At 47.7% G+C, this 20,298-nt stretch overlaps 1 protein-coding gene across 2 annotated transcripts in view; it reads left to right on the top strand.

The window, feature by feature from the left end:
* The window catches only part of ASIC2 (acid sensing ion channel subunit 2), a 994,452-nt gene that overhangs the window by 514,206 nt on the left and 459,948 nt on the right, over positions 1-20,298 (top strand). The gene's annotated exons all lie outside the window — the stretch shown is intronic.

Raw genomic sequence — 20,298 nt, 5'->3', positions numbered from 1 at the left:
CTTAAAAAAAATAAAAGGCACAGGAGAATGCCATCTACAAGTCCAGGCATGTCTGAGGTGAGGAGGCCTGGAATAGTTGCTTCCACAGAGCCCTCAGAAGGAACCAGCCTTGTTAACACTTTGATTTTGGACTTCCAGCCTCCAGAACTATGAGATAGTTCCTTCCTGTGGAGGCCACCCATTTGGTGGTTCTTTGCTATGGCGGCCCCAAGAAACCAATACAAGGCAAGGATCTCACATTGCTATTCCCTTCCTCTTTGCTCACCCCTTCACCTGGCTAACTCCTCCCAGCCGGGATGTCACTCCCTCAAGTGAAGTCCCTTGTCACGCATCCTCTTGTGTAATTCCCGGGTACATCCTCTCTCTCCATCTGGACAGTGAGGTCCTTAAGGACACAGCACTCAGTAAACACCTGCTCCCATCCAGTGTGTTGAGCTGGGCTTCCTACGGGAATCAAGTAAGAGGCTGATTGTGAATGTGCTTTGCAAGCCAGAAAGCCCTGGGCATGCAGACTGGGTCTTATTATTTGTGTCCTAACCAAGACTGGATTGGGTATGCAATGATCCTCACTGCTGCACTTCTGCAAGACACTGCATATTAAAGTTGTCTGTGTGTGTTTTCTTGGCAGATAGGAAAAAAAATTTGCATTTGGGCCCTGAGATGTTTATATTTGGAGCTGCATCGTGTGTGTTTCCAGCCTTTCTGCCCTCCACTTTGGAATTTAGCTGGAGAGCCCCAAAGGGGGCTCAGGAGGAGTAGGCTGTTAGCATGGAAGGCACTGGAACCATTCTAGGGTGAGGAAGGCAGCAGCCAACAGGAGGAGCAGCCTCGCCTAGCCCCAGGGAAAGTCCAGAAGGCCTTTCCATCTGGCTGTCCATTTAGAAATCTGACCTCTTTGCAAGTAATAAGCATCCAGGGCCCATTAAAATGCAAGGCACCTGCTGGGCATCTGAGAAGGAATCTGCTAGTCAGAAATGAACTGCTTTGGGGGCAATTGTGGGCTCCATCTTTAGGCGGCAGGAGTGGGTACCACAGTAAACAATACTCACCTCCCCTCAGACACCAGCTTAAGGCCACCATTGCTCATCAGAGGTGGTCATTTCCCCTCAGTCTTCTCTCTGCAAATGAGGACAGTACTCTCCACTGTGCTGAACCCACAGGCTGGTTTGTTGGGGGAATGAAAAAAACCTGGTTCTGAGTGGGCTCTGAAAACTGAAAAGCACTTTGCAGGTATAAGGGACTATGGTTTCTGTTTCAAGACATGAGATTCACAGCTGTAGCTTATGCACCTACCTGAGCCTCCTGAGGCCCTCCCATTGGCTATATCCAGGTGGAGATTCTGGTACCCCCTGACCTCATTGCCCATCCCCACTCTGCCTATTAGGTGAGGTAAGGATCCCCATATACCCAGAGTTTTCATCTCTAAGTCCCTTTGAGCTTGGATACCCTACAGTTCCTGATTCTAAGTTCTAACTAGAGAATATGGGCAATAAAAGGTGTATCATTCACAGGTAGGAAAGTGAGGACGAGGTATGGAGATTAGCAGCTACTGAGCTTTAATCTGGGATGACTGAACATTTACTGCATGCATGCATTGTGCTGGAGGCTTTCATACACACATTCCTTTAGTGATCGCACCAGCCATGGAGGATATCACTGACCCTTTTCTACAGGAGAAACCAAGGTCAGATAGGTTAAGTAACTTCCCCAAAGTCACACAGCTAGAGACAAAAGGGCTTTAAATAAATCTATTGAGATCCTCTTCCAGTCTTCCCTCCTTGATCCGCTTGCTCTGGCCCTTTGTTGAAGGATGTTGACGTGAAACCTGAGTTTCATTCGTCTTCCACGTGCCCTATAGAATTTTCTGTTTTGTTTGGATTCTTCCATGGTTCCTCCATTGCCCCTTGCTCTTTGGTCATAGTCAGCTCACCCAACTCTCTTGACCAGCCCTTACTCCTGTTTAATAATCTGCTCTCCAGAAAGAGGAAAACTCTGGTTCATAGCACTTGCCAATTCCTATGGTATAAATAACCCCACCATAAACTGCCTCATGCTGCAAACACAGTGTCAACCAGCTTGCATGATTCCTGACAGTTTGACAATCAGCTCTCATAAGCTGCTATGAGCCAGCTCCTTGCGCAACACTCCTTATATTTTTAAGATAGAGCTTACCAGACTTGTTGATAGTTAAAGGATGGAAGGCAAGGGAAAGACAAATCTGGGATGACTGACAATCTGCCAAGTACCTGATGGTGCCATTGACTGGGATGGAAAGACTGAGAAAATTTTCAGTTTGGGAAGGGGATCAAAATCGTGACTGTCACTCCATTGTATCCTCCAGGTTTTGCTCTTGGGTTTAGGAATAAGGGAAAAACTTTCTATACTCCGCATTAACTACTCAATCCTGGGCTGCTCTATAGTTAAGAACATGCACACCTGAAATGAGACTCTTTTTTTTGTCTCTGTGTTAGTCAGGATAATGCTAGCTGCTATAACAAATAACTCCTGAACTCAATAACTACATCCAACTTAAATTCATGCTTCTTTTATGTAAAGTGCAGCCAGCAATGTGTGGGAGGCTGGAATGGAGGTGAGAACTCTGTTCACACAGTCAGTTAGGAATCCAGGCTGGTAGAGACTCTACCATCTCGAACACATGGCTACTGAAGTTGGTCTAGGGATTCATTCCATTGGCAGGAGGCAAAATAGAAAGAGGAGAAGGCACACTCGCTTTGTAACTACTTCTACCAACAAGTGGCCTCCTTATTCACACATACTCATAGCTAAGGACTGGTCAGCATGGCCTTGTCTCTTGTAGGAGAGGTACTGTTCCTGGCCAGGCAACCACTTCTCAGCAACAGCTTCACAATTCAGAAGGGGGCACAAATCTGTGGTGGGTAACCATTCATCTCTGTCTCAGTCCTCCATCCCAGGTCTGCCTTGGGCAAGTTACTTAACTATTCTGAGTCTCTATTTCCTCAATCCTAGTGTTTATCTCATAGGGTTCCAGTACACCTGAAAGGAAATGCTTACAAGGCACTTGGCCTGCCATCTGCTACACTCAATACATTTGAACCAGGAGGAATATTTATTTTTTAAAAGATTTTATTTATTTATTTGACAGAGAGGGAGAGAGAGCACAAGAGGGGGAAGGGCAGAGGGAGAGGGAGAAGCAGGCTCCCTACTGAGCAGGGATCCTGAGGCAGGGGCCCAATCCCAGGATCCGGGGATCATAACCTAAGCTGAAAGCAGATGCTTAACTGATTGAGCCTCCCAGGCACCCCTGGGAGGAGTATTTATGATTACCCTGTCCACTCCTGGTGTTTTCCAGACAAGCCTATGTCACATTGATGTATTCCCTCCTTACAAAAAGCTTTCATCTGCAATCCACAGAAAATGAGGCCATTTGGTGGCCATTTGGTATGTGATAAAAGCTCTGTGAGAGAATTTTGCTCCATAGGGTTGCCTTGTGGTGCACAGGGAGTCATAGTCCAGATCTAACCTAACACATTGGGTCCTTTGGCAAAGTTAATTCCTTAAACCTCCTTTCCCTCCTTTGTAGAGGGAGGAGAACAATAAATATAGAAGCTCACTGGGAGGATGAGTAAGACATCATATACACAAGTGCTTCATACACAGTGAGCCCTTACATGTGACTGTCTGTCTTCTTATCAGCATCAGAAGACACTTCGAAGGTTGCTTAGGAGGTAGTGAGATGAGACATGTCACCACACGGACCTATCCCTAACAGATTTGCCTCATTTTAAAAATGATCCGTTTGACAATCAGTACATACCACTGCTGCCTTGTGAGCAGAGGGTTCTCATCAGCAAGAAGTCAAAGCTGTACATTTTCCAAGACATCTCCCTCTCCTTTTGATTCTGCATGCTCAAGGTTGTCCAGGGTCCCAAGCAATCAAAAATGATTTGTGTCAAAGAGCGTATTACAAGAATCATTTGTCATTTCTGATTCGTGTTTGAATTTGAAGAATGATGCTGGGGAGCGATGTGAAGGCGTGATGCAAAGTGCCATTATGATGAGTGGCAAAACCGTTATGTTAACCTTCTCAGGAGTTAGCTCTGGGGTTCCATTTCAACACAGTAGGATGGATTGGGGAAGTATTGATGATGAGAATACCTTGTATTTGGAAGACATTCTTTTCTAAAAAAACAAAAAACAAAAAACAAAAAAAAACTTGTAGTGGCACAGAGTACATTGCATGACCTACGGAGAGCATCTGATTTAACCTCGCATTTTACGGAGACGAGCATTTTGTGCACTCAGAGCCACAAGCTAACTTCTTGTTGATTGGATAGTGCCTTCATCATGCAAAAGCTGGCACACAGGTTCAGAATATTGACCTAGGAGTTTACAGCCCCAAGTTCTAGGCCCAGCTCAGTCTCCAACTACTGTGTGACTTTAGGCAAGATACTCTCCTTCACTGAGCCTCTGTCTGCTTCTCTGTAAGGGGACATTGATGATTGCCCAGTGTCCTACAGCCCTGACAGTTTGTGACCCTGTGCAACTCATGGGACAGGCTTTTTACTCTGATTTGGCAGATGAGAAAACTGATATCCAGGTGTCTGGAGAAGCCTCTCAGAAGTGGATTTTGATCTGAATCTTGTAGATTTTCTTTAATAGAAAAGGGAGAAGAACACCCCAAGCAGGGAGAACAGTGTGGCCAAAGATCAAAGAGAGAAGGGCAGGGCATTGTCAGGAAAGCTTGTGTACTTGATTGTGGCTATGTTTTAGGATGTGAGGGAAAAAAACAACGAAAGAGAGTACTGAAAGGCAGTTTAGAATCAGATCATGGAGAACCTTGAATGTCAAGTTCAAGGACATAGTATTTCTAAGCCAGTGTCTCTCAACCAAGAGTGATCTTGCCTCCCAGGGGACATTTGGCAATCTTTCCACGCAGTTTTGGTTGCCACTGATGACAGAGATGCTGCTAAACATTGACTGTGTGCAGGACATCTCCAAAAAACAAAGAGTTGTCCAGCCCAAAATGTCACTAGCGCCAATGCTGAGAAACTCTGCTCTAGGCAGACAGGCTCTCTGCTGACCGCAATGGAGGGTGCATCATGGGACAGGGGGGTTGCGGGTTGGGGGTGGGGGGAGGTTGTGGCTTCTGCAGCCATCCTGAGAAAAGATAATGAGGGTCTGAGCTGAGACAGGGTGGAGGAGCATGACATGAGTGACGTGGAAGAGATGGAATTGATAGGATACGGTTTCCTCTTCCCCTGTATTGGCACCTTCAGGCTGCAAGCCACTTTTTCATAGCATCTTCTTCCCTTCCCTTTCCTATTCCCTCTGCTGCCCCGAGAACCAGAGGTGAAAGGAGAGTCAGGGCTGGATTTCACCTCCAACATCCTTTACTGACCCATCCATGGCTTCCTCACCATTGTTCAGACTTGGTTCTGGAGGGATAGGGAAAGTCAAGAACTGGCACATGAGAGCATTCACAGCCCTTCCTGTGATTTTGATTTTACAATGATTGGTGTCACTATTCATTTACTACCACTTTTCTGGCACAGGATTACAAGTTCTGTGAGCAGAGACCATGAGGCCCATTCTCTTTGCTGCATTCTCAGAATCAGCACAGTACCTAATATGCAGTGGATACTTAAAGAAATGTGCTGAATGACTGAATGAGTGTCCCTTGCCTCATGGATTAGACTGGTTGGGCATCACACACTTGTTAGGGGAGTATGCATGCTTCGTCTTGGTGAACTCGCTCTCACCCCTGCACAGTGAACTGAAGGATAGGCTGGGTATGGTTCTGGCTTCCTTCACCTCATTTCAGTGATGAACATGGACCCACCTCCTAAGAAGCAAGAAGGGAACAGTGGGAAGCAGCCAACAGATAAGATAGGGCTCAACAGCCCTTTCTATACATACCCTTGTTGGGCATCCATTCCACAGTGATACCTTTGTCCCCTCTAGGTAACCCATGGAACACAAGAGTGGGACTGAAAGGAAGGTAAAGGGGTGGTCATCTTGTGTGATTGGGCCCCCTGCGGAACGGGCAGGAAAATGCCTCACCACATCCACTACCCTACTATTAGTAACTTGAGAAAGGCTACCAGCACCCCCCAGGTCACAGAAAAAGAAGCTGGGCTTGAAAGAAAAGTAGAGGATGGAGGAAAGAAGGACCTTCCCTCCCACCCCGTGACCACATGACAAGCCCATAGCCATGTGGCCAGACCAAAGGTGTGAGCGCATGTGCATGTGCGATCATTGGTGCAAAGGGGAAGTCTTTTATATTGGCTTCCCTGCAATTTGCAGAGTTTTGAGCAGCAGCTCCAGGGACACACCAGCCCCATAGCTCAAGAATCAGGCCAACTTGATTCTCAGAGACCTGGCAGCCATCTGGTCCTAACCCCAGATGGCGAGAGCTGACCTCTACAAGGTCAAACGTCACCCTAGAGGCAAGAAGAGGACTGGGACCCACGTATGTGATGCCCGAGTTTTCTTTCTGCCAGAGTTCCTGTCTGCTCAAGATGTGGGGTTGGCACAGAGAAGGCGGCTCAGATCTGGTGTGCCCCTACTCAGCTTTATTCAGCCCTGCACTACCTGAAACAAAGCCTCCTCCTTCTCAGTGGCACCTGGTCCTGCCAGGATGTTCTATAACCCATGTTCTAGGCTGTTCTGAAGCGTTTGTCCTAATGGAGCAGGAGACCACTGCTGCAAACTCCTGCTGATCAAGGCATGATGCCGATAGTAGGTGTTTCAAACCTGGTTTGCTGTGTGATTTGGGCCTATGACTTAGTCTCTTTAAGCCTCTATTTATCCACCTATAAAAATGGGAAGATAGTCCTTGACTCTGAGACTTCTCACTTAATTAAATAAAATCAAATGGAACACTGGACAGAAAACCCCTTGGTTTACCTGATAGAGTTAGGGACTCTGAAAATTTTATTGAATGAATGAATGAATGCATAATTCAACAAAAATGAGCGGCTTCCAGAAAACTCTAAGAGATGGTTTCCAAAACACCTTACTATCTGCTAGGTTGGTCCTGGAAGCTGGAAGCTGGCCCATCTCTGACTCCCTAGGGAGGACTTTCCTCAAGTTTTTAGCTACAGTCCTCTCTCACCTGGCTTTGGTAGCAACACAGTATTCTAGAGAAGAGCACTTGGTGGGAGCCCAGAGGCCTTGGGATCCCTCTGAGCTTCTGCCCCGAGCAAATGTGACCTGTACACTCATCTCTGTTCACGCCAATTAAATGGTGTCATTAAAAACCCTGGCACTGTCTGTGTGCAGCTTCAGGGTCACCACATTAGGAGGAAATCACTGCCATCTGCCAAGCTGCCCCCTCACTGGCCATGGGGTCTGACAGCAGAAGGGGACTGACCCTCATTTTTTTTTGGAAAAATTCAAAGCACACTGGGAATGAAGGCAGTCCAAGAATGATTCCAGAGTTGGTTTTATTTTTCTAGAAGCTCCCAGTATAATTAGTCCGCAAAGCACTTAGTTTTGTGCATTGAAATTGATCCAATACACAGAATATTCCATGACATCTTTATTAGGTGCTTCTCACTCGTGGACACCAAAAGGGTCAATCCCCTTCCTCTTTCTTCAGAGTCAAGTTCTTTCCAATTGTCTATCTAGGGACTCAGAAACCCCAAACCCCAGAAACTGACCACCTGGCTCCTTCACTCATCAGCTAAAGAACCCTTAAAACCTTCACATTTATCGAATACATATTTCCTGGAGCTGCTTTGTAGTAGGCCTGGGGATTTGAGCTGAATACAACCCAATAGATACGTAAGATCCAGTGGGGGTAGAGAGACTTATAAAAATAGCTGATTAAAATACAGCACTCCAGGAGGCAGAAGAGACGGATGAATAGAGAGCCAAAGGAATGCAAAGAAATGCAAAGGCTCCCTCTATCTGCCTAGGGAATCTTTGAGGAAATAGTAATAGCTCCCATTTATTAAGCACCTGCTGTATGCAAGCACCCTTCCATATACCTTGCATGGCTAATGTCATTAAGTCCTCATTGAGCTGCTGCTGCGTGGTAGGGACAGTGTTAGTGCTTTGAAGAATGATACCGTCTCCTCAGGACAGCCCTGCCACAGAAGTATCATTGTTCCCATTTCACATAAAGTTGAAGAGTCTCAGAGAAGTTAACGACGGAACAACATGTCGTTTAACCACTGCTTTGCAAACTTCGATGTGCATCAGAAAGACCTGGATATCTTTCAGATTCCACTTCAGCAGGTCGGGGTGGGATCTGAGAGTCTAATAAGCCCCCAGGCGATACCAATGTGTGCTGCTGGTCTGCAGAGCACACTTGGAGAAGAAAGGGGATCCACAGCAATTTGGGGACTAGTGTCCCAGCCCTCCACACACCACAGAGTCACCCAGGAAGCTTGTAAATGCATCACTGTTTGGGTATTTCCGCTTCAAGACTGATCTGATTGTACTCGGTGGGATTCAAGAATTACTATGTATTAAAAGCTCCCGGGATGATTCTACTGGGCAGTCAGGGTTGGAAACAACTGTTACATTTTTTTTTTACCATCTTCTTTAAACTGAATCTTGAAAGTTCAGCCCAATTCCCTGATGTCCCCGTGTTCCCTCCTGTCTTTGGGAGCCCCAGGCCAATTCGACTCAACCAACTCAACTATACAGTTTGGATCCTCTGGCCAGACTCTCACTTGATTCTCCTTTCCTCCAGGTGTCTCCCAGGTTGTGGAAGCTCCCCACCGCACAGTCACCCCCCTCTCCTCTCCTCCTCCAGTATGTTAATCCCATTGATTTGGAGCCTGCCTGTGTCCTCCTTTCTCCCCATCCCCAGAGCAGCAGGAGGAGGAGACTTCCCTGGGGCGATCGATCCCCAAGGAACTACAAGGTAGCACTTTCTTCCTTAATTAAGATCTTCGTGACGAGCCACTGGTATGGGACCAATTAATCAGCTTTCTGAAAGCAAAGGGGGGAAGCAGAAATGAAAGGGGTGATTCGGCAGCACTTGCTCATGGTGTCAGGGGCTGCAGATTGGCCCCACGTGGGTGGGAGCCAGGCCTGGAGAAGAATAGCCAGTCTTGCCTTTTCTGCCTCTTTTCTTTTCTTGTTTTTTTCTTCCCTCTCTCCTCTCTCTCTCTCTCTTTCTTTTTCTTTTCTTTTCTTTTTTTTGAGTCAGATGCATGATGACACATTAGAAAGGCAATCTCTATCCAAACATTACTCTCCCCACCCCCTCGGCCAGTGCTTCTTACCACTCAGCATTATCTGTCATCAGAGACAAGACAACAGAAGATAATAGGAGTTTCCAATTCATGCTTTTTCTTCCTTCCATTCTCTGGGGAAATTATGTCGAACATCTTTTTTATTGACTTATGTATAAGTGTAGAAAATGAATTCCTTAAAGCTTTGTGTTGGAGCAACCCCAATGTTATCAGAGTCATGGATGCTCCCTCTTGGGTGCCTCTGTGGCTGGAGGGAAGATTCCAGCGGCTCTGTGGGATGTTAATTAAATAAATTGGCCTCCTTTTCCCCATGGGAAGTTCAGGTGATGGCCCAAAGCTTTTGTCAGGATTTGAAACAGAAGTGACACAGCAAGCCTGACTGGCTGCTCCTCCCTGATTCCCCCATCCTAGAAGCTCACGGTAGGAAATGACAGTCATGTGGAGTCAGCCAGGCCTGGGTCCTGATTGCCGGCCCCCTGCCATCTCCCTCCTGGTGATGGAGTCGTAAGGGCACTTGCTGCTCTGACACTTTCTATCTTTGGGTGCATTTACTTCTGGCTCCTTGGTCTGTGGAATATAAAACTATTTCCCTCCTGGAGTCCCAAGATAGGATGTGAAATATGCACCTGGCACACAGTAGGGCCTCCAGGAATGTCTGTCCTCCTTCTTTCTGTTCCTGCAAAAAATGTCAAAGCTGGCAGTGCCCTCAGAGACCACCTAGTTCAGTTCTTTCCTCTAGCCTTTGGGAGTCTGAGACCTGGAAAGGGACAATGATTTGCCTGCTGTCACCCAGGGGAGGAGGGGCAGGACCAGCTCCCTGACTTTCTCTTTGGTTCTTTCCCATCCCCACAGAGCTTCCCTTTGCCCTGATTGACAGGTGCACTTCATTCTACATGCTGTCCCTGACGTAAGCATGCAAATCTAACTCCAGTACTGAGAGATGCTGGGTGTGCATGAAGGAGGCGTTCTTTAAAGACGTATTCCTGGTGAGGGCTGTTTTCACAGGACCCTCTTACTCAAGTTTTTTTGGTTGTTGTTTGGTTGTTGCAAATAAGATTTTCATAAAGTGGGACAACCAACACCCCACTCCTGGTCCATTCTCACCTACTTGAACACTTCAACATTCTGGCCCTGGCTCCCAGCCCAGAGTTTATTGGTTTTCTAGTTCTGTAACTGATCCAGAGCCAGAGTCACTTTGGTTCTGGCTACTTCTGATAATCCAATCTGGAGCTTAAGGGCTCTAGCAGTTCCTTGGTCCTTAGATGGGTTCAGGGCTCTAAATCTGGCCTTCCTCAAAAATGCAGGTGAGAAACTCTCTTTTCTTGGATCTGCCCACCAGACAGCCTACCCCACTGCACATCGTCTCCTCCCCGGCACACACATCTACTGAAGAACAGAATTCCTCCTTTCTTCTTCTTACACAAGGTGCCCACCTGCATTCTCCATAGATTAAATCCCAGGGGGAGGCAGGAATGAGGCTGCCTCGGCCTCCGGCACAGAGGGTGGGTGATGGTTTCCGTACACAACACCCTGAGCCAGCCCAGCATCACTCCTGAAAGAGTAAGTGACAAATTGTCTAGCTGGAAAATAGAGATAATCTGTCTCAATTATGCACGGGTTCAGCAAATTAGGACCCAGCATGAGAAACCTGCCTGTGTTTTGATTAGGGAACAGATGTGTCCACCATGAGAGATTCTCACAAAAGCTTCTGGCACGGACATCAGAACTGACCTTCCCAGCAGACACGACCACATAACTGACCACAGTGGGGAGGCAGGGACTTTTGGAGAGGGGTGGAGACGGACATGCCTGGGTCAATTGAAGACAGCAGTGCAAGCAGGACCTCATGGCCATACCTCTGGTACTGACCCATTTGTTGCTCCCGTGAGGCCCTCATACAACCAGGACAGACCTGTCCCTGAACGGAGGACAGCCTGGCCCTGTTTTTCATTGAGTGCCTACTCTGTGTCTGGCACAGGATCAGTCTAGAATGTGCTGGAGAAACAAGTGGAGAGAAAGCCCCAAAGAAGAAGAGGTGGAGCCCGAATCCATTGGAGCCCACCCCGGAGGATGCTGAGGTAGGCGAATCAGAGTGAGAAGAAAGAAGAGGCTGGCAGAAGGAGAGTGGCTCTGGGATGGCTGGTGAGGACAGTCTTCTCTGCAGAGGGGAGACTGGAGAAGTTTGCAGGGGGTGAGGGGACAGTGGCAGGAAAGGCCACCAACTAACTAAACCAGCAGCTAAGTGACAAGGTGTGAGCTACACGTGGCTGCTGCTTCACCTCTGCCTCCCATATGTTCCATGAGGATCGCTCTCGAGGCCACCTGGACCAGAATGGTGCAGGGGCGGGGGGGGACACTGGGAAGTGCAGCTCAGCCTCGCCATCACACGTCCTCTTTATCTGAACATAACCGAGGGCAGCCCTAGGTACACTGGAGATGAGAAGATGCCCACGTAGAGGGACAGGCAAGAGGAAGGGCACAGAGGCAAGAATGACACAGGCTTGGGGTGTGAGAAACGCAGAAGAGGCCCAAGCTGTTGGTGTCGGCTCAGTGACGCTGATTTGGAAGGGGCCTGTGGGACCTTCTGCCTTCCGTGTGCCCTGGAACCGACATTCCAAAGGAGATGCTGGGCTCTCCATGCACCATCTATGCTCTCAGCCAGACTCGCTTCTGGCCAAGGCAAAAACAGGACAGGTCTGAGTGGATGGAGGCAGAGGAAATTCAACTCAGGCCATTATTGTTGGGAGCGGCTGTGAGGCCAGGCTCAGCCAGTGGCCACCACAAGCCAGGAAACAATAGCAGTAAGAGATCCGCCAGACTTGCTTTGCACAAATTCGCATTTCTGTCACACTCTCAGGAAGAACAGCTCTCATCCTGAATCAAGCAGAGCATCTTCTGCTCCTGGATCCGCCCTTTGTTGGCTTTGTGACCTTGGGCAAGTCACTACTGTCTCCCTGAGCCTCCATTTCCTCATCCATGCAATGAGAATTAATACTCACCCTGAGGGTGTGCTGGGGGGGAGGGGACAAGAGGGAGGATCATAGCTAAAGCACCCATAGAAAGGTGCCCAACAAGGGATCCCTGGGTGGCGCAGCGGTTTGGCGCCTGCCTTTGGCCCGGGGCATGATACTGGAGATCCGGGATCGAATCCCACGTCGGGCTCCCGGTGCATGGAGCCTGCTTCTCCCTCTGCCTGTGTCTCTGCCTCTCTCTCTCTCTGTGACTATCATAAATAAATAAAAATTTAAAAAAAAAAAAAAAAAGAAAGGTGCCCAACAACTATGGGCAATGTTCCAGGGCATTCCTAAGGATAGGGTTCTTGGAGGAAGGAATTAGCCAGAGCTGGACAGAAGCTCAGAGGCTGAGCTGAGGGCAGGAGGACAAATCCCCAAGCCAGCCTGATGGCTCCGAGCCCACTGAGGCACGGCGGGCGAGCTCAGCAGTGGCCCTGGGGTATGAAGTTTGAGACTGATCCATGTGAGGATTTTTGTTGACAGAGACGAGAAGGCTCAGACATCACTGAACAGTTGATTTAGGGAAAGAAGGATTAAGTAAAGCCCCTGAGATTGCACCAGTAGGTGGGAATCCCACCGAGACAGGATTCACAGCGTCACAGGAGGACTTCACCACTATCGGAGCACACCGGGAGGCGCCCCAGCACCCACCAGAGGACTGCTTGGCAGAGTTAACAGAGGGACACAGGCGCAGAACCGGCTGGCTCCGGGAGTACTGATAACAAGGGAGAAGTGATCCCGTGATTCAGTGCTCAGCTGGGAAGGGGCACTGCTAGGAGCCTTGCCCCAGGCCAGGGTTGTATACAGGTCCTGCTACTTTCCACCTCTAAACAACCCTCTGCAAGAAGTTTTACTGCCCGACTTCAGAAATAAAGAAACAAAGGCTCAGGGAAGCCTCGCACTTGCCCCAAATCACAGATGCTAGAAGTCCAGAGCTGTAGTTTGATTCACAACTAGCCTCAAAACTCCAGTTTTTTCCTTAAGAGAAAAAGGACCTGCAAAGAGAAGGACCAGTCTCGGAGTATGGGATGTCCTGACACTTCTTGACCCTTCACTTGCTATGTAGATAAGGTTTTCTCTCTGGGACCTGGTTTGGACCTTGGTGTCTACACTAAAGCTGGCCCTTCAGTATGTTAGCTCTTGCTGGGATTCTCAATACCTAAAAAAAAAAAAAAAAAAAAAAAAAACCACTTAGATTTGTGTAATATTCCCTAATTTCCAAAACTTGACACTCCAGCCTCCAGTCTCATGGGGCAGACAGGAACTCCTATTTCACAGATGAAAAAACTGAGGATCTTTGTGAAAGAAATTAATAGCTCCTGAGTCCTGTGGTGGGAGCTTCGCTGTATCATCTCACTTCATGTCCAACACAATTCTGTGAGGTGGGAATTACGGTTCCCATTTTCCAGGTGAAGAAACAGGGGGTCAGAAAGGGAGAGTGTGTTGTTCAAAGTCAAAGAATTAGTAAGGGTTGGAACTATTGCCCAACTAGTGGCTCTTCAAAGACACTAGAGGGCCTCCCCAAGGATGGGCCTCACCCCACAGGGAGAGTGAATGGGCCTCCACCCTCAAGTCTCTCCTTTGGGGTAAGGCCTAGTTTTTGTAAATGCAGCCCTTCAGGATGGGAGAGAAATAATCCATTTTTTCCTTTAAGAGTGAGGAACTTATTAGCAGGACCCAGAATGGGGGAGAATAAAGGATATGAGCCAGAGTTTTAAAGGCTGGAAGAGAGACCCTGAGCGGGGGACCTGAGAGACTTACAGGGTGCCTGGCAAGAACCACAATGACAGAAATGAGGAGGGGGACTATGAGACAGGTGGCTCAGGGCACAGTTTTGCCATTACTGACCCTGCTTAAAAGGGTGCTCACCTGTACTAGCCACCAGGCTCCCACCCAACCAGTGGGCTTTACTCAGAGGCCCATGCATGCCTTTCCCCTTCCTGAGGGCCAGGCCTCAGCAGCCCAGCAGAGGGCCCCCTAGCCCTGGCCTAAGAGTAAGGCCCACTGTGATAGGTAGCACTCCGGGCACAGAGCCAGCTAACCAGAGAAGGGGCCTGCCTGCTGGGCCCACCCAGAGCAGAGGCCTGGGTGCTTTCTGGCCAGGCATCTTCAGAGGCCACATGGCAGGACTCTGAGGACCTGGAATGAGATTCAGGTTTATGAGGTGTGGCAAGGAAGTTAAGGCACTGGGGGCAAGAAAACAGGTCCAGTCCCAATGGTGCCATCAACAAGTTATGTGACGGGAAGGCTTCCTTTCTCTCCCAGACTCACATTTCTTACCTTTATTGTGAGGATATTAGGCTAGAATATTCTCAAAGATCCTATCCATCTCTAACAGTCTGGTCCAACATCCTCACCCATCTCTGCCACCATCTTAGCACGCTCACACGGGAGTCCAGTCCTCTTGGGCACCCCTGTGCATTCCCTTGGAGGGGCTGACTCACTGGTTGTATGGCTCCTTCAGTCTCTAGGATGCCAGAGGTCAAGCGGGGCCATTGTTCCCTTAGCTGCAGCAGAACTAGGCCTTCCTGCCCCTGGTCATCATGGCTACTGTACCACTTGTGTCCCCATGGAGCACACTCAGGGATGAGTACTGTCAATGAATCCAGTTTGGAATGGCAGGGCTCGTTAGCCAGTGGTCTTCCTTACCTCCTACTTCCTCATGTAGGGCACAAGGATTCATTCAATTCTGCCTAATTTTTATCTTTTCAAAAAATAGTCCTTAGCAGACTGAAATACTGGGGCCTCACCAAGCACCAGAGGCTTATATTCTCTACTTCTCACCCAGAAGACAATGTCATATGGACTCAGCCAGGGTCCCCAGACTCAGTGGGCCACTTAGCCATGAGACCATGTTGACCCTACTAAACCACAGGTCCCTCATCTGTGCAACACCTGCCTGTTTGATGGTGCCTACCCCAAAGGGAGCATACCTGTGTAGACTGCCTTTTTTATATTATTATTTATTATTGTTATTATTCAGACTCCTGGGTGACATAGCCAGTGTGATAACTCAGCACCTTCTCTCTGATCTTCTGCTACTTCTAGATGAAATTTCAGCTTTTTGAAAGTAGTCCGCCATCATTCCAGCACCCACCCACCCAAAAGTATGGAGCAAGAATCCTCTACCCTCTTGGTTCTGTAAGTGTAAGCCCAGGGCCTCAACATGAATTCTCAAAGACCCCTCAGTAATTTCTTCCCGGGGAAGCGGCTTGGAAGGGGCCTCCTCCTGGAAACAGAACTTCCTGCTGTCTCAGATTTTGTACCTTTCAGGGCCCTGAGAAAGGCCCTGTCCATCCACCCATGTAAGAGGGGATTAACCAGAATGTGGACTCATTGCTTCTCTCTGGTGGCCATGGACCAACCTGTCTTTCCAGGAGAACTGTGTGCTGAACACAGTTGGGTACACTACTTAGCAGAACTGCCCAGGTAATCCCAAATTCCTGAAGGTGTCACTTCCTGAGAAAATGCTAGAGCATGATATAGCTATCATACAATAGCAGAAGAGAGTACATTTTCCTGGTCCACACACCAGGGCAAGCCCAGGACTGATTTTAATGCTTCTCACTCTCCTTGTCTCTCTGCCCAGTATCCTTGACCATTCTTTTCTTCTTGGTTGTGTTTCTTTTATGTAGAACAGCTACACTCATAAGCATGATATGATTGCCCTGTGACTAAAATATCTTTATTAATGACCTTCCCTAAGATCTAACAACCAAGAAGGCCCCAGGAGAGGCCACAAGAAGCCAGATTTCCCATTGCAAAGATACTCTCTGCAGTCAAGCTTGTAATCAGCAGTTGGGTGGTAACTATCTCTAGGAATAACAATAATTAACACATGAATGTTGAACACCATTTGTTTCTCTGATTTCTGGGCCGTGCTGAACAGTAATGGAGATTGTTTTCTCTCTGAAGCATAAAAATGTTCTTGAGTCACCTGGTGAGCTCACAGATGTGCTGATTAATTGTGGCCTGGAATGTCAGAATGACCAAGACCTGGGCTTTGCTCTTGGGCAAGTGAAGTTGCTTGTACCTGGGTTGCCGTGACCTGGCTCAGTGGCCTGAGGTGAGGTCAAATTTGACAAATGGCCTAATGGTGCCCGTGCGTGGAGTCCTAATTAGGCAAGACCCCGGGCTGAGCTATTAGACCCTGGTCTCCCCCTTCTTAAAGAAAGTGCTAACTCTAGGCCTTTCTAAGCCAAATAGTTGTTATGGAGCTACCCACCCTTGCTGAGGATGCAGCAGTTCCTCATCAGTGAGCATGAGACGCACATGTGTGCTTACTAACATGGAAATTCCTGGACTCCACTCAGAGACCCAGATTCTGTGGGCATAGAAAGTGGCCTAGAAATCTGTATTTTAATAAGCATCACAGATGGTTGGGATGCAGAGGACTGCAGGGCTCACTTGGAGAGATACGGTCAAAGCTCATCAAGTATTAGAGCCAAAGGAAAAGCTGCATAGGTGCTAGGCCTCTGTAACTATGCTTAGAAAGACATTCATTGGCAGAAGAGGAAGAGGGGAAGGGGCTCTTCCAGTATCTTCCCTTACCTGTCCCAGAACAATTATGCTTCTATTTTTTCAGCAGAGAGCCGAGAGCAAGGCCTTAGGGCCTCCCTATAGCAGTCTAAGCCACTTACAAGCTGTGTGACCTTAGACGGGTTATTTTACCTCTGATCTTCAGCTTCCCCCCTCTGTAGAAATGGGATGACGGTAGGGGCACCCAGATGGCTCATTTGGTTAGGTATCTGCCTTTAGCTCAGGTCATGATCTCAGGGTCCTCGGATCGAGCCCCGTGTCAGGCTCCCTGCTCAGCAGAGTCTGTTTCTCCCTCTGCCTCTGCCCCTCCCTTCTCCACTCATGCTCTCTCTCTCAAATAAATAATACAAGTCTTAAAAAAAAAAAAAAAGGATGATGATAAAAAAAATAATAACCAATTTGCAGGGCCACAGTGGGGATTAAATGAATTAATGTGTACAAAGCACTTAAGAACCATGTTAAGAATATACTAAGCATGAGTGCATGGTAGCTGTTACAATATTATCTGTTTTATATTGTAATTAGGTATTCATCTCCTTGGTTATAAGGTTTAGGTTGGAAAATGCAGGTACCATTTTTTTAAAAAAAGTCTAAATAATATATCAGTCTAACCTATTCATTTTATAGATGCAGAAACTGAGCCTTCAGGAAAAGAAGAACCAGTGAAGGACACGTAGTAGGTGAAAAGCAGAAATGGAACAGACCCAGATGTGACGGAGCTTGGCATTCACCCTCCCTCTCCCTCCCCCAACACACCTGCTGCCTTCCTGGCTGTGGAGTGGGAGGGGAGGGCATGCCAGCTCTGGTTGCTCACATGATTAGCCTTGACTTCTGTCCTACTATGTGTTGGGTGTAGCCCAACGTGGGTGGTGGGGGAGAGGGGGCTACACCAACCCACCCTCTTCCTTTTCAGAGCCCATGTGGGTAGCTTTCGTCTGTCTCTCCTTCACTCTCATGCTATCGTGTTCACTTAGTGTGGCCATAAATAAGAAGTTCACACTCCAGAGACGTTTGAAACTTCTGGTTTACTCCTGGTTATCAATGTACGACTTTACAACTACAGGAAGTTCAGGTGTTATTAAAGAGCTCGGGACTAACAGGGGAACATTATTTTGTTAGCTCTTCCCCACAAAGATCAAAAAGAGGCCGGATGCTCATTCACTTCTTTCACCATCTCCACACATAGGCATCAATATATGTTTGTAGTTCAAGAGGATGATGGATGGTAAAAGGCTAGGACAGGCACAGGATACCCAGTTTGGAATCTCAGACCAGCTTTCTGCAGGACAGCTGTGGCAGTCATCCTTGAAAATGACTGCAGAGACCCCCACCTTTTTGTGCACCTCTACCCACATGACACCAGGGTTGTTCAGGCGAGCTTATGGAGGAAGTGATGTTATGAATTTAAAAGACTGGCTTTTAGCCTGGTTGGTCTCCCACTTGCTTGTGTTCTTTATCCCATGGATCAATTGCTCATGGGAAGGCCATGAGCAGCTGATGGCTAAGACCCAGCAGCTCCAGGGGTAGCAGAAGGAAGCAGAAGCTGAGTGTCAGCAGTTCTTCTGTGGTAGGAACTAAAGCTTCCTACCAACAGCCATGTGAGGAACTTGAAGTAGAGTCGCCAGCCCCCCTCAGTCAAGTCTTCTCAGACCACAACCCCAGCCCATGTCCTGGCTGCAGCCTCACAGATGACTCTGCTCAAGAACCACCTGGCTAAGGGCTCCCAATTCCTGACCTACAGAGACCATGTGAAATAATAATTTGTTGTTTTAGCTGCTAAATTGTGGGGTAATCTGTTACACAGCAAGAGATGACTAATGCAGGGGCCATGAAGCTTGAGAGCCATTTCCAGAAGCAGAAAGACAATCCTTAGAGGGAAGAAGGGACTTCATTAACAATCAGGAAGACAAGAAGGGATACGATGTCCCTAGATCCATGTGGTACTGATACATCCTGATGTGTGAAAGCTTTGACAAAGGATCCAAAGATGAAAGTCTGGGTCCTGCCCTAAGGCATGCAGCCATTATCTTTTGAGAGCATCAGGCAAGTAAACAGGAAATCAAACACAGTGTAATAAGAGAGATAGATGCACAGACCCCGATCCAGTCAGGAGGGAGGGGGTTGGTCAGGCAAAGTGCCCTAGAGAGGTGACTCCTAATCAATTGATGTGCACTCAGTACTAACCCAGGAACCTCAGAGGAGGCAGAAATGGATAAAGCTGTGTCCCTGACTCCGGAAACCCACATCAGTCCTCGACACTAGCTGGACCTGGAGATGCTGTTTAAAAGTCCTAATGCCCAGGGTCTGTTCCAGACCAAATAAATCAGAGTCTCTGGTGATGGGCCTGGATATAAGAATTTTAAATAGTCTTTCTAAGAGATCTGAATATGTAGTCAAGTTGAGAACCACTGGTCTAGTTGAAGAAACATTCTTCTCCCATCCCTGCCTCCAGTCAAAACTATAGGAACAGCCACAGAGCAATTACTCTGCCCTGTTTGCTTCCTCCTTGCCCTCTTCCACCAAGGGTCAATTTAGCAGCCATAATCCATTGATTCTTTTGTTTATTCATTTGTTTGCACCTTTCTTCAGTAAATATGTATTGGCACCTATGGCATGCTGGACGCACATCCACAAACCAGTGGAAAAGAAAGCATGACTTTTAAGTAGTGGTGCCGGGGATGGACACAGAGGTTAAAGGAAGTGAGGAAGAAGTCTGGGAAGAAGGATCAGGACTGGCTCCAAGGTGGAGTGAAAAGTAAGACTCCGAGAGGGTATGTGGCTTCCCCACAGCCACACAGTCATGACCCCAGGTGGGTGAGAGTCAGCAAATTCAGGAAGGAGTGAAGCTGTAAGTCAAGGAAGAGGAGGGAGCAGCCCCCAAGCTAAGAGAAAGGCAAGGCTGCCTTTCCAAGACCACATGACCTTTCTTGGCTTTAAAATCCCAGTTCCCAGCAGTATGGTTGTAAAAGTCCTTTAATGATCTATTATAATAGTATGGGATCCCATTCCAAAAAAAGATCCATGATTTTTGTTCATTGGGTAAATGCCCTAGAAAGATCTATATAGGCAGTACAAAAGTCCAAGGAGGTGGCCAGAAAATGCTCAGCTTGGAAGAAACAGCTTATCTTAGAAGCTTCCTGTCCCCAAACAGCTTTTCCTTTGCAATCCCCTACCCCTCCACCTGACCCTCATTCCCACCATACTCCCCTATACTTCCCAGTTTCCCAAATTAGTAATGCAGGGACTGGGATGACCATGAGGGAGGTATGGAGGGGAGATATGGAGATGGAGGGAGGAGAGAATCAGGAAGACAGGACTGGTGAACGTGTATTCAACCTAACAAATTAGATAAAGAGCCGTAAAATAAATGAAAGACAACACCAGAGGTGGGACTTAACAAAAGTAGAAGCTAAAAGTGATGCAGTAGAAAACAACAGAAGTATTCTTCTCTTACTCAGATTAGTTTTTTTCTTCCCACACCAGTCCCATGGTGCCAGTACCCACTTCACCTATGTACCTCCATGTGTGTTAAAGTTGATATTAAAGAGATGCAT

Source organism: Canis aureus, chromosome 16 (genome assembly GCF_053574225.1).
Source record: "Canis aureus isolate CA01 chromosome 16, VMU_Caureus_v.1.0, whole genome shotgun sequence".
In the NCBI taxonomy this organism is placed as follows: Eukaryota; Metazoa; Chordata; class Mammalia; order Carnivora; family Canidae; genus Canis; species Canis aureus.
Note: the sequence above shows the minus strand (reverse complement) of the source record. Positions and strands in the feature narration are given on the sequence as shown.